The 16,913-nt window shown below is 43.2% G+C and overlaps 1 pseudogene; it reads right to left on the reverse strand.

Annotated features, from left to right (window-relative positions):
- Positions 1-743: 743 nt before the first annotated feature.
- Positions 744-16,913, reverse strand: part of LOC117044574 — a 43,810-nt pseudogene continuing 27,640 nt past the window's right edge.

Raw genomic sequence — 16,913 nt, forward strand, 5'->3', positions numbered from 1 at the left:
ATCTTGTTCTCCAGATATTCCCTCAAGTTCCCTAGCAAGGTTCTCCTCCAATTCATTAGCAAAGTTCTCAGAAACCTTACCAATTCCAAAAAACTTTTCGTCGACATTCTGATTCAGCAATTCTAATTTCTGGTTTAAAAGTTCTAGTTTCAGAAGAATTATCCTTTGTCCTTGGGTCATCCCCGGATCTAAAGTCATTTTAAAAGCGAAACCAAAAATGGCAGAAGCAGGCAGGAAATAACAAAGTTCAGTACTTTTCCATCTTTAAGCCACAAGTTTCAGCCGCCATTTCCCCCTAACCAGGGTGCAAAAATTATATTCCAGCAACTTTGAGAAGAAATGCTTTAAAAGTCTCAATCCTCCCCTAACAGGGGTTTTGAAAGATCGTACTTGTCAAAGAAACTCCAATAGAAACATTGTGTCAGCCAAATGCAGCAACAGCCAGATACACTGTTACTTTCTTCTACTTCGGCAGGGGAGAGGAACGGGCTTCCTTTTTACGTTCCTCCCCAAAAGCCAATTAGAGAAATTTTAAGTCCAATTAAACTCCGTACTTACAGCTTACGGGTTCTTCTTTTTGCTTCAATTTAAGTAAGAACGATATGCTCATCGCCTGCGGCAGCCGCCACTTCGCTTCCCCGGCTGGGGCAAAGCCTCCACAGCCCCACGCCGTTGCCCTTTCACTCCTGCGCCCCTTTTACAAGGGGAACGGGAGAAAGGGTCAGCGCCTAGTCTTGTTACTTTTATCCACATGCTTTCAGTAGACCTTTTATAGAGCACACGAGGCTACCTAGGCTGCAGAAGATGCCCAAGGTAAACAGAAATGTCTGCACATTTCTCCAGGAATATTAATTTCCCCCATTTCAGCTTCAAGTGAAAAAGAGAAGGAAGGAGGAAGGTCATTGCACCACCCATTACACTACCTGCTAAACCCACCAGAAGGGCAAAATGTGGTATGAATATTGCCATCAGCTGAGTTAACAAGGGGAGAGAACTTTTTTTAAATTGCAGGAAGCGATAGAGAGGTGTGGCTCCAAGTTATGTAAGCATGCAAAATCTCACCCCTTGCTTTTTCCTGTAAGACCAATTGCAGCCGTTAACAGTCGTCAACAGGTTTTCCATACCCGTCAGCCAATCATCCAATCCCACCACCCTTCTGAGTAATACCCCTCCCCACTCTCTCACTATATATAAGGGTCTGGTGACTTCTGTTTCAGTGTATCTGAAGAAGTGTGCATGCACACGAAAGCTCATAACAAGAAGAAACTTAGTTGGTCTCTAATGTGCTACTGGAAGGAATTTTTTAATTTTTTATTTTCTTTTGACTACGGCAGACCAAAACAGCTATCTACCAGTAATTAAAAATAATGACATTGGGTAAGACAGAAGTGCCTTGACTAAGAGGCACAAGTTCACTAAGGTTTGCAATGATGACAGAAGTTTGTCAGTAATGACCTCCTTTGTTTCTTCACCCTAAGTCAGGAATGCAGTCAGTGCAAAGATTGTCTTGAAAACACAGGCCAAGAAATGAGTCCAATTCAGCATTGATCTACAGTCTCCAGCATTTTGCATATTCCCTTCCAGCGTAGGAAGAAATATGTGGGATGTGTACCTGAAAACAATTGCTCCTACTGAGACCAGGAAACTCTCAAATTCCACTGAGAGGCTGAATCTTGCTCAGAACCACAGATGCATTTAGGGCAGGCAGTATGTGATCACTACAAAGATAATGACAAAATGGGCTAGGGAGCCGAAGAGGCTGAGCTTGGACAGGACTCCGAGTGTTTTGATGAACACACAAGGAAGCAGGCCTACGCAGGCAATTACCAACCATGTTTTCTCGGTCACTGGGAGATCTGGAAAGCTGTGTGACAGCAAGTTGCCACTAACAACCAGATACAAAATGCATGTCATGATCAGTTCCATCACCTGGGTCACATTGACAACTCTGCCACCAAGTTTCGGAAACGGCTCTTTGCAGCAGGCATTAGCAATGTCTTCATATGTGCCTCTCACTTTTACCAGCTGCCCGTCTTCATTTTCCTCATACAAGCAAGCTATTAGGATTTTGCCAGTGTAACAGCAGACAACTGCAGCCAGGATAATGAGAAGCAGCCCACTGAATCCACTGTCGAGTATAGCATATGGCAAACCTAGAACAAAAATCCCCTAGAGACAAGAGAGAGAGAGAGGACAAAAAAAAAAAAAAACACCTGAAGCAAAATGTTTACTAGAAACAACCCATTCAAACCCGCAGCTGTCAGTGGCTACCTTTTGCTAATTGCATGGAAGGATCGCTGTTACATTAACCTGTCTCGGTAAATAATAGCTGCCAGAAATGTGTATATTCATGATGAATGAAGTTAGCAGGGAAAATAACTGCTGGCAGAAGCACAGAAATCCAGATAAGCCAGAAAACTGAAGACAAGCAAATTGTAGAGACAAGCTCCTATTAAATATCAAGTGCTGATGTGATTGCAGGCATAATTTAAAAGGCTGTGAAGCAGTTATTTAATCAATGTGCATATTAATGTTCAATAGCAGTTCAATAATGATAAAATCAAAGAGCTTTCACTGTCCCCACGCATTTTGTGCAAGCAGGGAAGTGGTACTGCTGGATAAATAAGCAGGGGGACCAAGAAATAGCATCCCTCTCATATTTCTGACCTTGCAATATTACTTTTTTATGGATTCACACAGATTCATGAAAGGAAGAACTCTTCACCTTCACCCATAAGGCAGATACACATTCTTTATACTCTTCTGAGCCAATATACTTGTGTTCTGAATTTTCCTTTAATTGTGAATACAACCATCTTGTTACAAACAGCAGCAATATTTAAGCGGCAGATATATATGTGTATTTTAAATGCATGCTAGATAAGAAGCCCCTTCATGGATCACTGCCTTGTCGTGGTGAAGGGGCTTGAATAACTCCAAGAAGCTATGAGCTATGCTGTGCAGGGCCACCCAAGACGGACAGGTCTTAGCCAAGAGTTTGGACTCAATGTGATCCACCTGGAGAAGGAACTGGCAAACCATTCCAGTATTTTGCCAAGAAAACTCCATGGACCTACAAAAGGAGAAGCTTTGAGAAGAAAGTGAGTTTCCAAGGCATGCTCTGGTTTATGGGGTCACGGAGAGTCGAACATGACTAAGACGACTAAACAACAACAAAAGATAAGAAGGCCATCAAAGTTTGTTTTTTTATAATTACATTGTGTGGAAGATGGGTATCTGTTTTGGCTTGGCACCAATTCTGTAGCTGGCTTATTATAGCCTTTGACCCTGCCAGTGATACTTTAGACTATAGAAAGCTGCACAAGTCAAGACTATTTGTCCATCGTGCCCAGTATTGTCTACTCTGACAGGCAACATCTCTTCAGGGTCTTAGGCAGAGATCTTTTGTGTCACCTACTGCCAATGTATTGGAAAAAGCAAAGATTGCCAATGTCGAAGCAATGATTCTTTAACATCAACGTTGTTGGGCTGGTCATGTTGTGCGGATGCCTGATTATCATCTTCCAAAGCAGCTACATTATTCTGAACTTTAAAATGGAAAGCGTAATGCTGGCGGTCAACAAAAGAGATTTAAAGACTGTCTCAAGGCAAATCTATAAAAATGTAGTATAAGCACTGACAACTGGGAAACACTGGCCTGCGAGCGCTCCAATTGGAGAACAGCCTTTACCAAAGGTGTCATGGACTTTGAAGAAACTTGAACTCAGGATGAAAGGGAGAAATATGCTAAGAGGAAGGCATGCTTGGCAAACCCCCACCGTGATCAACTCCCGCCCGGAAACCTATGTTCCCACTGTGGAAGGACTTGTGGATCCAGAATTGGCCTCCACTTACAGACTCACTGTTAAAACCATGTTTATGGAAGACAATCTTACTCAGCTATGAGTGATCACCAAAGAAGAAGACTATTCCTTATAACTAGAGACACAAGGAGTTGAACCTGGCACCATCTGCATGCAAAACATATGCTCTACTTCTGCTTCCAGGGTCCTAATTTAAGATATCATTATTATTGCATTTATGTATTAGTTATGCATTTATGTATTAGTATCACTGAGTAACCCCAAGCAACTTACATTAAAAACAGTTAACAAAAACTCTGTCTGCTGCATTGTTCATTGCTTGGGAAATCTAAGGAAATAATCATCATCATCACCACCACAGTTTTTAAAGGTTTAGTCTGTCATTTTGAATCAGGATGGCTTCCAGCTATATCCAAACACAAACAAAAACTAATTCCTTGATCTATGGAGCCATAATGCAAAGCATTGTTAAGAGGTGTCCAAATGAATAGCATTACTGTCTCAAGGCAAATTTTTAAAAATGTAGTATAAACGCCAACAATTGGGAAACACTTGCCTGCGAGCGCTCCAATTGGAGAACCAAAGGTGTCATGGGACACTCGAACTCAGGACGCAAGGGAGAAATGTGCTAAGAGGAAGGCACACTTGACAAATCCACACTGTGATCAATCCTGTCTGGATGAGCAGAAAGTGTCCAGCATTGCTCAGGAATTCCAAGAAAACAAAAATTACTGTGATTTATAAATGGATTATGTAATTTGTTATTTTCTTTGGCTGTGCACTGCTGCTTCCGGCCAACCCAGCAAACGTCTAACCAGGATCTCACTCCAATTCAATTTGGGGTAGGGCTAATGTTCAATTTAGGAACGTGGGTGGCACTGTGGTCTAAACCACTGAGACTCTTGGGCATGCTGATCAGAAGGTCAGCGGTTCAAATCCACACGATGGGATAAGCTCCTATTGCTCTGTCCCAGCTTCTCCCATCCAAGCAGTTCAAAAGCATACCAGTTCAAGTAGATAAACAGGTATTGCTGTGGCGGGAAGGTAAATGGTGTTTCCATGCGCTCTGGCACTCATCACAGTCCTCCTTGCACCAGTAGTGATTTAGTCATGCTGGCCACATGACCCGGAAAGCTGTCTGCGGATAAACGCCAGCTCCCTCGGTCTGAAAAGTGAGATGAGTGCTGCAACCCCATAGTCACCTTTGACTGGACTTAATGATCTGACCCACAGTCCTATTAGTTTCTTGCCAGATATGGCTAATATCTGTTTTTAAAGGTCCAGTCCACTATTTTAAATTGAAATTGTGTCTGATGATATTCAAATATGGACCCAAACCTCATTGATCTCGGAAACCACCATGCCAAATTGGGCAGTGATATCTTTAGAGGCGTTGAAGGGCACAGAGAACAGACAGAGAAACCAACTTTCCAAAATTATGTTATGCTGTTATATAACATTATTTTACATTGTATGCCTTGCTCAAGAGAGCCAAATATGTTTACCCTAAATTCAAACAAATTTGTTCTATCTACCTGCCCTCCATTTACCTATCTCATACCTACAACATTTCTCTACAGTACATACAAAACTGGGTGGGTGACCCTCCAAATGAAAGTCTCTCACTTTTCATGTAACATCATGCCCAGTGTGTTATTTTTATGGCAATTTAATTCACATTAGTACTGAAACTGGCAACCTCTTAAACCAGGTTATGCATAAAAAAGATTCAATTTCAGATAAACAGTTCTCACTGACATTTCTCATTTATATATTAAAAAGTCTGCAAATATACCACGGACATCAGTCACAGTTTTGTCAGTGTCTCTCATTTCAGGAAAGATAATTGAAAGAAAGAAAAAAGGAGAAAAATTATTTATGAAAATAAGAATCTAATAAGGATTTATTAGATAAATGTCCCAGGGACAGTGGAGCAACTGCACAAAGGAACAAATATGTTACATGGACATGGGATTTTTTTTGGGGGGGGAGCAGAGTGATGGACAAAACATGAAAGAGGGGAGAAGGCTAGTTTCTCGCAAAAATAAATTGAGAAAAATAGCGCCTGTGCTTTTTGTCACATATCTCTGGTTCTACAAATGCTGTAAACCTACTCTTAAAAATAAAAGAGAAGAAAGGAAAGATGGGAATCTGGGGATTATGACAGATTTAAGGGGGACAACTGCCCCCCTGCCACATTCCTGCCCATGTTATGTTACTCTGTAGACCACTCCCTCCCAGAGAGGGAGTCCCCTGCTTAAAAATAGTCCCATCAACTATTTAAATGGATTGAACAAAAACAAAAATATATGCAGCTTATTATATAAACTGACCGGCTTACCTATACCAGGGTGTTGGTGTTTTCAACAGCTGCTTTGTGAAACTTATATTATTTTTTATAGTGTACGTGAGGGGTTTTGTGTCAGCATCAATGGGATAGATTCTCTTTCTAGTCGCTTGTTATATTTTCTTGATAGTGAGAGGGATTGGAGGGCCTTGTCTGTACTTTTCATTTCATTTCTCTCTGACTGCATTCTTTACAATTCCACCATCACCACCAAATCATGCGAATATATTGGGGATAACACTTCATACATCTGATGAAACAGACTGTGGCCCAGTGAAATGTCGTTAATGTTCCACAACACTCTTTCTTCTATTCTGCTGTGATCACTAAGGTGGCCACCTCTCTGGAAACAAACAAGTAAATGAGCAAGATCCACTTCACCATTATTTTTGAAGCAATTGTCCTAGAGCTGCATCCTCTTCATTCTTGCACTGCAATAGTGTTACACATAAGCCATGGTGGCTGGGGCCCATTGGGACAGATAGGGCAGAAGGCAAGCAGTAGTTGACATGCAGGGTGAACTACAGTGGTACCTCTGGTTACGTACTTAATTTGTTCCAGAGGTCCGTTCTTAACCTGAAACTGTTCTTAACCTGAAGCACCACTTTAGCTAATGGGACCTCCCACTGCCGCTGCACTGTCAGAGCACGGTTTCTGTTCTTATCCTGAAGCAAAGTTCTTAACCTGAAACGTTCTTTCTGGGTTAGCGGAGTATGTAACCTGAAGCGTATGTAACCCGAGGTACCACTGTAATTCCAGTTTTGTCCCCATCCTCCTCCCTGCTAAATTCTAAAAGGGCAACAGTGAGATTATGGCAAAGGAAGTTGGCTGGCAGTGCCACCTACTGGACTGGATGTTAAGGGGGCAGGCAGATAGAGGCTACTTGAGAGCTAACTGATGTTGGTGGAGCATGCTCACCTTAATGGACCAGCCTCCACTAAAAGGAGTCATATAAGCAGGGAAAGTCTGCCCTGCTTGCTTCTGCAAGTTCATCAGATTCTTATTTCTGGCACTTGTCATTCTTTGCCAGTGCAAACTTGTGCTCCCTCATTTGGCAGGGATGGAGCTGCTCTGCCAGCCTTTTGTTGTTGTTCAGTCATTCAGTTGTGCCCAACTCTTCGTGACCCCATGGCCCAGAGCACGCCAGGCACCCCATGGCCCAGAGCATGCCAGGCACCTCCCGCAGTTTGGCCACACTCATGCCAGTCGCTTCGAGAACACTGTCCAACCATCTCATCCTCTGTCGTCCCCTTCTCCTTGTGCCCTCCATCTTTCCCAACATCAGGGTCTTTTCCAGGGAGTCTTCTCTTCTCATGAGGTGGCCAAAGTACTGGAGCCTTTAGGGTACAACATAAACCCCTTCCCTCACCTAGGGAGCAATGCAAACCCAAGAACTGTGGAATGAGTGGAGTTTGAAATAGGTAGGTCACTGGCTGAGCCAACTGAAATCCCTCATCCCAGCTCAGTCAGAGATATGTCAGCATAAGTCCTCCATCCTTATGCAGTCAGACTCAGCCAAAGCTGACAAATGATGCTGGGGTAACTCCTCAAAAGCGGGGGCAGGACAGGACAGAGCAGGGGGAGACTTAACCCTATTCCAAACTCTATTCAGTTTGGTCACGTGGCCCAGGAACTCAGCAGAAGTTACACTTGCAAAAACAAAACAAAACAAAAACACCTTTATTTTAAAGGCTTGTCTTTCCTCTGCCAGGTTTAGAACAGGGGTAAGTTAAATTGGCATAATTTAAATCACATTGGCTTCCTATAGTTTGGATTGCTCTGCCTCATGACTTTTGTGTGGTCCTTCTTAACCACGCAAAGGAACTAGATGAGCCTTTGCAACAGGTCTGGGAGATGGACTTCCAGTCCTGCTAGTTTGCAGCACCAGTATAACCCTGAAATAACTGACCAGAATACTCCATACAATGAATTAGAACAAAAATTCACTGAGTTAAAAACAACTGCACAGTGTAAGAACAAGCAGAGAGGTGCAAAGGTGAGCCCCTATTAACCTCCCTAGGTGGATTTCTCTCTCTTTTTTGCAGCTGTTACATTGAGGAAATGTGCTTTGGTTCTCCTAAATGTGTTGTGAGCATCTCTGTGGACCAGAAAGATGAAAATAAAAAGAATAAAAACTCCCAGGTGTCTCTGTGGAGGGGAATATGCTATTACAAAACATTACATTGCTTACAGGTGTCTCTTCATATATACTGCTGTGTGTTTATAGAAAATGTATTTTCCTGGTGCTAACATAAAACTGAAAACTCAATTGAAAAATTGAAAATGTCAGAATTTATCTTCTGAATAATAATAAAAATAAGTCCAGTTTTTAGGAACCCCAGATTCTAACAGCCATCTCTGTCCAAAATTAGCAAACCAGCTATTCCATTACTGAAGATACTCGGGTTTTAATCATTTAATAAAATTCTCCCTGTTGGTTTGAGGGTTTTTTTTTTCCTACAGCAAACATTTGTATTACAAAATGATGCTGGAAGTTAACGACCCCATTGCTTTGTTTGTTTTTAATAGGGAGAAAAGCTGCCTTGTGACCACGGAGCTCGAAATGGTGTCTGAGAAAACAAGCTCAACAATTTCAAATCAATTTCCCTTTCTCCATATTTTTTTTCTGATTTGTTTTGCCAAATAAATAACACCTTCATCCAATGTGGTTTTCTTTTTTTAAGGCCTTGTAATCTGATTGCTTCAGACCCAGGTACCTTTGCAAATTAATTTAGTGCGTGCTGGAGCAGTGTGTGTGTGTGTGTGTGTGTGTGTGTGTGAAGTTTTTTGGGGGGTGGGGGGGATTCTAGCTCTGCAATTCTATGATTCTGTGATTTGGGGATAGGAAGGGAAAATGGAAGCTACAGATCTGTGCCAAACAAGGAATCCCTGTGCTGATTTAGGGATTAGCCTAGGGCTGGCTGAATGCAAGCCATTATGAAACAATGGCCAGGCATTTACAAATCAAATAAGGTTCTTAAAGGTAAAGGTAAAGGGACCCCTGACCATCAGGTCCAGTCGTGTCCGACTCTGGGGTTGCGGCGCTCATCTCGCTTTATAGGCCAAGGGAGCCGGCGTTTGTCCGCAGACAGCTTCCGGGTCATGTGGCCAGCATGACAAAGCCGCTTCTGGCGAACCAGAGCAGCACACGGAAACGCCGTTTACCTTCCCGCTGGAGCGGTCCCTATTTATCTACTTGCACTTTGATGTGCTTTCGAACTGCTAGGTGGGCAGGAGCTGGGACCGAGCAACGGGAGCTCACCCCGTGGCAGGGATTCGAACCGCCGACCTTCTGATCAGCAAGCCCTAGACACTGTGGTTTAACCCACAGCGCCACCTGGGTCCTTAGGTTCTTAGGTCTGTGCAAAACAGTTCTTAGGTTAGGTCTGTGCAAAACAGGGGCTGTCAAAATGACAGGGAAGTGTGTGAGCTGACAGTAAAAAAATGTCATTTTGCAGGAGGTTTTTGGTGAGAGGTATGTTGGGAAGAAGAAGGACCAAGGCCAGTCCTCCATGACCTGATAGGCAGGCCAGATCTCCATGCGGGGTCTGGAGGGCAGAGCCATCTTGGTGCTGGCAGGAGGTTGCTGAACTAAGAGATAGGAAGTCATGACTGATGGCTGCTTTGGACCCAAGCTTGCTGAACATAGCAGAGGCAATGAAAGACACTCTTGGGGTGTAATGTTCTTACCCATTCCATTGAAGACTCCAGGAGTATATATGTGCTAATAAACCATTATTCTCAAAGACAATAGCCTCAGTTGTGCCTCTATCTTCCCAACAGATACACAACCTTGGATAAGAGCCTGGAACTCCTGGAATCTCACAGCGCTTGTGAACATTGGGTTGGTGTGTAACATTATTTTGGTTTCTTTTCACCCTAAACACTGTAAAATGAACCATTTGAAGAAATATGCTAGGATGAGGATAAACAGCTAGTAACCCAAGGCCAAATCTGGTCCATGAACAGTACTATCTGGCCCTCCGGTTGCCTATCCAAAGGCAAAAATGTGTAAGAGAAAGTGGATGACTGTGCCCATCAGACTAGCTAGAGGTCCTTTTTCAGAGGTTAAGGTGGTACTTTGTTTTGCCAGCCGCCATACTCAACATGAAAAGGTCCAAGCATGCAAAAAGCATGGCCTGTGACAGCTGCTATGTGAATAGATTGGGGAAAGAACAGTAATAAGGAGAAAGGAGGTGGATAAAGGAAGGGAAAGGAAGCCACAACAAGGGAAAAGAGGAGACAGACAAGAAAACCAGACTAAGGGAAGTAGGCCACCTTCTTGTACTTTAGACAGCCTTGGCCAAGGCCACAGGTACATAGGTACAGTGGTACCTCATGTTAAGAACTTGATTCATTCTGGAGGTCCGTTCTTCACCTGAAACTGTTCTTCACCTGAGGTACCATTTTAGCTAATGGGGCCTCCCACTGCCGCCATGCCGCTGCTGCGCGATTTCTGTTCTCATCCTGAAGCAAAGTTCTTAACCCGAGGTACTATTTCTGGGTTAGCGGAGTCTGCAACCTGAAGTGTCTGCAACCTGAGGCACCACTGTATATTCCAGAACAAACACAAAGAGGCACCTGTGTGGCACCTAAGAGTAAGGTATTGACACCACCTGTGTGGTGGTGGTGCATTTTGCTGATGTTGAGAAAACATTTGGGCATGTCTGTGATATTTACATAAATATTCAAGAACTGTTCCAGTAGCCTCCTAATCAGTGGACTAGGAGGAATAGGCTAGTACCCTGGTGCCTCCTTCCCAAAGCCCAGGAAGCTTTTGGCCCAGTTTAGGGAGGAAGGCAAGATGTGCTGATGGGTCTAAGAGCCCTCCTGCCACCTTCCCAAAGTCTGCTTGGCTTTGGGAAGGAGGCAGGAGGGCTCCAGCCTTCTGTCAGAGGCCTGGCACTCCATTCTTAAATCCAAGGAAGCTTCTGCCTGGCTTAGGGAAGGCATGATGCCCACGCTTGCAACGCCCCTCCCAATCACCCTCGCAAGCTGGCACCTCTGACCCTAACTGTTTCCTACGAAACATTTCACCACACACCACTGGACTCTTCCCATGTTATGCATGCTCACCATAATTTCTGTAAGATGTACTTGCACAAATCCTGTCCAGACAATAATCAGTAATCTCTGAAAATGCATAGGATGTGGGGTGAATAAGTATCCCATTTTACAGAGGACCATTTTCTATTTGATGAGTCATCCAGTCCAAGTCCAGCTGAAAGAGAAAGAACTACAAAAAGGAGAACAGAAACCGCAAAGGTGCTGATCAACAGTTGGCATCTATACCTAATTAGCATATGCAGATTTTATGGAAATTGGTGTCCTCTTTTCTCCTTTGGTGATGTGTGAGTGGCCACCCTCAAAGGAAGCTGAAGTGAGGATTGTGGGAAAAATCCTACTTCTCATTTTACCTGTACACATCATCCTTCAGATACTGTTCAAAGGCACAACAGATAATAGGAGATAATTGCTTCGAGGCACATTCTGGGGGGGGGGGATTAGGCTAATCTGAAATCATAAGCTTTGACCCTATGCCAGTTTTTTGGTTACTTACAACATTACTTTTCAGAAATATGCATGTTCATTCTTGAGGAAATGATACAAGTTTGGATTCCTGACACACACTTCCAGTGACAAACATAGGTTTTTGGCAAAAGGAAGAGAACAGTTTAGCATTTGGGAGGATTAAGCTGATTACTGGTTAAAACTGGGGAGGGTGATGCATTTTTTAATTCCGACTGATTTGCGTCTGAGAGTGTGTTACGCAGGGAACACTTGCTTAATTCCTGCCCACTGAAATGAATGGGATTTTGGCTAGATCATTTCCTGCATGTGCCTTTTCTCAGAAATGATGTCACTTAAGATAGCTATGTTCTTTTTTTCTTCCTTTCCCCTGTAGCAAGGAATGCGGCAGAAGGAAAGGTTTATTTTCTCCACTTAGCTCCAGGTGCAAACATTCTGAGCAGCTCACTACCTCTGAGACTTAGGGTGTGATTTGTCATCCTCTGTACTCTGTGTAATCAGTGTTTAGGGCATTTGGTCTTCTGGAATAGGTCTATTTGCTCATTCAAGCAAAGCATTGTGCTTTTTTCCAGAGAGAAAGTGTGCCATTTGTTGGATTTACACACCTAGTGGTGCATGATAGATTAACTATGGTATGTTTGGCAAGGGAGAACACAGTCTTTTGGATACCTCTGTTCTATAAATGCCAATAATATGCAATGGGATAATTAACCTATATGGTTTTTCAGTCTTAAAATCATTAGAAAGTAGGGCCGGATTTCTGAATCTCTGTTTGTAAACACTAGGGGTCACTCTTCCTTGGCTTAAAAGTATGGTCACTGCCCAGTACTCTCTGATATCTGAGGAGAACATGTTTCTGTGTAGGGAAAGCTTTCGGCTGTAAAAAAAGTTTTTAGCCTTAGGCTGTCAGTCACGGAGGCCCAGCATCTATACTCTTCTTGCCTTGTTTTCCTCCAAGCGTCACTAAGATTTCTCAGAGGCTGTACGTTAAAGAAAATAATTTACACAAAGAATGAAGTGGAGACTAAAGGTAGTTTTGACAGTTAAAAGTTTCAATCTCAGACAACTGTGTACCGAGACATCCCCTCCTCAATAGTTATCAGAAGCCTAGATGTACTGACTAATGAAGGTTACTTTTCTTTTCTCCCCTCATTCTTAGCACTATCGCTTGCAGGCTACACGTGGGAAACAAGAGAATTGTAATTATGGCTTTCACTTGAAGACTACATGAAAATGCACATCTCAAAGGAAAAAGACAAATGCCTCAGTTAGGCAGACATAATATATGTAATCTATGGAATGGCCTTGAAAGGCAGGGATCAGTCAGGAATGGGAGGCAGAAAAAAACATCAATTTACTTCTCTGTGTCTTGTTTCTATATAAATTGGGAGGCATCAAATTCCGAGTCAAAAGGAAAGGGTGCTTGAACATTTTCCTTGCAGAATGAATGTGGAATGTGTGTGTTTCTTTTGAGGGCAGGGTGGGCAAAAACCTGTACACACTGATTTCCTCACTTAGTTCAGGACTAGCAGCAAACCATTTGTTGTTCAGTCGTTCAGTCGTGTCCGACTCTTCGTGACCCCATGGACCAAAGCACGCCAGGCACCCCTATCCTCCACTGCCTCCCGCAGTTTGGCCAAACTTATGCCAGTCGCTTCGAGGACACTGTCCAACCATCTCTCTCTTTTTTTTAATAAGGAATTTATTCGGTTTTACAGAATAACAAAAAATAACAGAGAAAACAATACAAACAAATACAAAATAAAAAAAACAGAAAAAGAACATAGAAAACACAACAATTATCAAATATCTCAATCTTATTCTAAAACTTCTTTAAGGGGGACCTCCCCCGTCCTCTCTCCAGCGTTCAGTTCTAATTTACTTTAGTAACTTTGTAACTATTTATTAATCATTCACCTTAACTCTTCAAATTCAATATATCGTCTTATCTTATCTCAATAAACTTAATTATATATTCAAAACTTTAATTACTTTAGTTGCAAACAACCATATCTTACTTTCTTATTTACTATTCTACTCTGACATTAACTAGCTATCACCTATTATCTTTCTCTGATTTCACTTCAAAAAGCCAATTTTTCACGATGTTTCAAGTAGTCCTTAAATTTCTTCCAGTCTTCTTCCACCTTCTCCTCCCTCTGGTCTCGGAGCTTCGCGGTCAGTTCTGCGAGTTCCATAAAGTCAATTAACTTCATCTGCCAATCTTCTACTGTTGGGAGCTCTTCACCTTTCCCACTGTCCAACCATCTCATCCTCTGTCGTCCCCTTCTCCTTGTGCCCTCCATCTTTCCCAACATCAGGGTCTTTTCCAGCAAACCATAGTTTGCAGTTAATGCCCCAACGAGCAAAAAGCCCTTCAGCCATGAGAGGAGGAATAGTGGAGATGAGGGTCCTAATTCTCATTGCCCTCAACTTTTGGATAGCAACTGTGTGAAGTGGAGAGCCTTGGGTATTTGTGGAGATTCCCTGTGTTTTTGAGTCCTGAGTATCCAGTATTCCAAAATGTGAGTGGACTCTATAGATATACAGTGGTGCCCCGCTAGACGAATGCCTCGCTAGACGAAAAACTCACTAGATGAAGGCATTTGTCTAGCGGAAGGCTGCCCCGCTAGACGAAAAAGTCTATGGGGCTGCCTCGCAAGACGAAAAATTTTCATCTTTTTTTTTCGTTTTGCGGAGCGCGGCTGTCATTGCCGCTCCGCAAGACGAAAAACCCGCGAGACGAAAATTTTCGCAGAATGAATTATTTTCGTCTAGCGGGGCACCACTGTAGGTGGTTCTCCACCTCACACAGTTGCTCTCTATGAATGGAAGGAAATGGTGGCAGAATAAGCATTATCATTCCCACTGCTCCTTCACCTGTTTTCTGAATACTGCAAATAATAATAATAATAATAATAATAATAATAATAATAATAATAATAATAATAATTTTATTTATACCCCGCCTTCCCCAGCCAAGACAGGGCTCAGGGCAGCTAACACCAGGTATAAAAACAATTGATTAAAATACAACTTAAAAACAAGATTAAAATACAACATTAAAGTGCAGCCTCATTTCAGTAGAAACTCAAATCAAAAAAACTGTTTGGGGAAGAAAGCGTCAAATCTTCTCCAAGGTCAACTATCTAGACTGGTCCTACATGGGCCGAAAAAAGCCAGGGAAGTCCCCAAATAGGAATTCTATCACAGAAGGAAAAAGGAAAGAGGGGGAGGGGATCAAGTTGATTCCAAGCCAAAGGCCAGGCAGAACAACTCTGTCTTACAGGCCCTGTGGAAAGAGCCAGTGTTGAAAAGGCCCTGGTTGAGGCTAATCTGATTTCCTTAGGGCCCAGGACCTCTAGGGTGTTGCTATTTATGGACCTTAAGGTCCTCTGTGGGGCATACCAGGAGAGGCGGTCCCATAGGTACGAGGGTCCTAGGCCGGAAGAGGGCTAAACTATGCTAATCCAGAAGTAAGGAAGACAATCCAGGTGCACGACAGATGGACTAAGTGCATGGGGACAAAGCTCGATCACATAGTACAAGCTATGGTTTAGTGTTACATCTGCACTGTGGTTTTACACTGGCCTGCGTGCTAATTTGTTTTATAACTCAGTCTTGAATGTGCTCACAGGGCCAATTCAAAGTGCTGGTTGCTGCCCTAAATAGGTTGGTACCAGGTTATGTGATTGTGAAGGACTGCCTGAGCCCACAAGAGCTTACCAAGCCCTTCAGTTCATTTGTGGAGGCCCTGTTTGCAAGCCTGGTAGGTACAAGACAGGGCCCCTCTCAGTGTCTGGCTCTGTCATTATGGAACTCCCTCACACAGAATGTTCACAAGGCTTTTAAATGGCCTTGAAAGACCTGACTGTAAGAATAGCCAGTCTAATCTTGCAGCTGGAGCTGGTAACACACAGAGGCCTGATTTTGCTCTTTGTGAGAATCAAGTGCTATGGCGCTGGGAAGCCCCTTACCCCAAAACAGTAGCAGTATCTGTTAGAGTATTAATGATTTGAATCTTGCATCCTATGGTCAGGCTGTATATATGTGTAAAGAGAGAGGTGAGCACGTTAATGATTATGTGTGCAACATGTGTGTGTAGCAATTAAACAAACAGCAACAATGAGACTCTCCTTCTCAATGAGCACAAGGCATTCGCTGATATAATATAAAAAAGCAAGCAATATTTTGGTGCCTTGCCATTACGCACTGCAGTGACTTAGCTACTGTTGCTAAGAATAACTACATAAAGGCTAGCTACATGAACCAGTTATGTGAGATATTTAAGATCTGCTTTGCCAGCAGGAGGAGAAAAATCTGGGTGCATAGCCCTTCCATACTTGAAAATGGGTTACAAATAAACCCTCCTTCCCCCACCCCCGTCCCAAACCGTAACAATGTTTTCATGGTAGGGTTGTCACAGGAGGCTGCTGAAGTTTTACTAATGCAAAGAGGGCTGTCATATTAATATATATATATATATATACACACACACACACACACACACACACACACACACACACACCCCAAAGTGGCAATGGAGAAGTAGAAGTGGTATTTTTAAATCCCGTTGTGCATTGAGAATTGCAGTTTAAAGGGGACCCTGACAGAGTGCCACCATCTGATATGCAGGCACTTTAAAGCCCATTAGGCTGATGAAACTGATGGAAAGGAGCTTTGGGATAGGACAGGTTTGACTATGATGAACACATCCGTTCCCGCTGATTCTTTCCCCCATTCATTTTCATACGGGCAAACTTGTTCCCATCTATCTGACTCACTTCCCCTGATGTGAGCTACAGGAAGAAAAGCCACAGACGTGCTCCCAAAGCTCATGAACAATGTAGCATCTTCCGTTTGTGACTGGCGAGTGCCATTTGGGTCACCTTGAGTTCCATCCACTTTTTGGGGGGGGGCAATCTTTTACTGAGGCTGCTAAAAAATAAAAACAAGTGCTCGCAAGGAAGTGCAGCCCAGTGGGGCTGCAGCAAAAGCATCCTGGAAGTGGCAACATTACTGCTTACCTGGAGGCGAAGGTGGTGATGAAGTCAGAGTTCGGTAGGCAAACTGGCAGGAGTGTTGGATCAGTCCTGCTGGTGCATCTTCGTAGCCCTAACCTTCCTGCAGCCTTGACCCTCCTGCTGCTAATAAGTGGCAGCAACACAGTGGTGCTGTGGCACATTTGCTAAATAGTGCTCCTGGAAGTAGGT

The sequence above is a fragment of the Lacerta agilis genome, chromosome 3, assembly GCF_009819535.1.
Source record: "Lacerta agilis isolate rLacAgi1 chromosome 3, rLacAgi1.pri, whole genome shotgun sequence".
Taxonomy (NCBI): Eukaryota; Metazoa; Chordata; class Lepidosauria; order Squamata; family Lacertidae; genus Lacerta; species Lacerta agilis.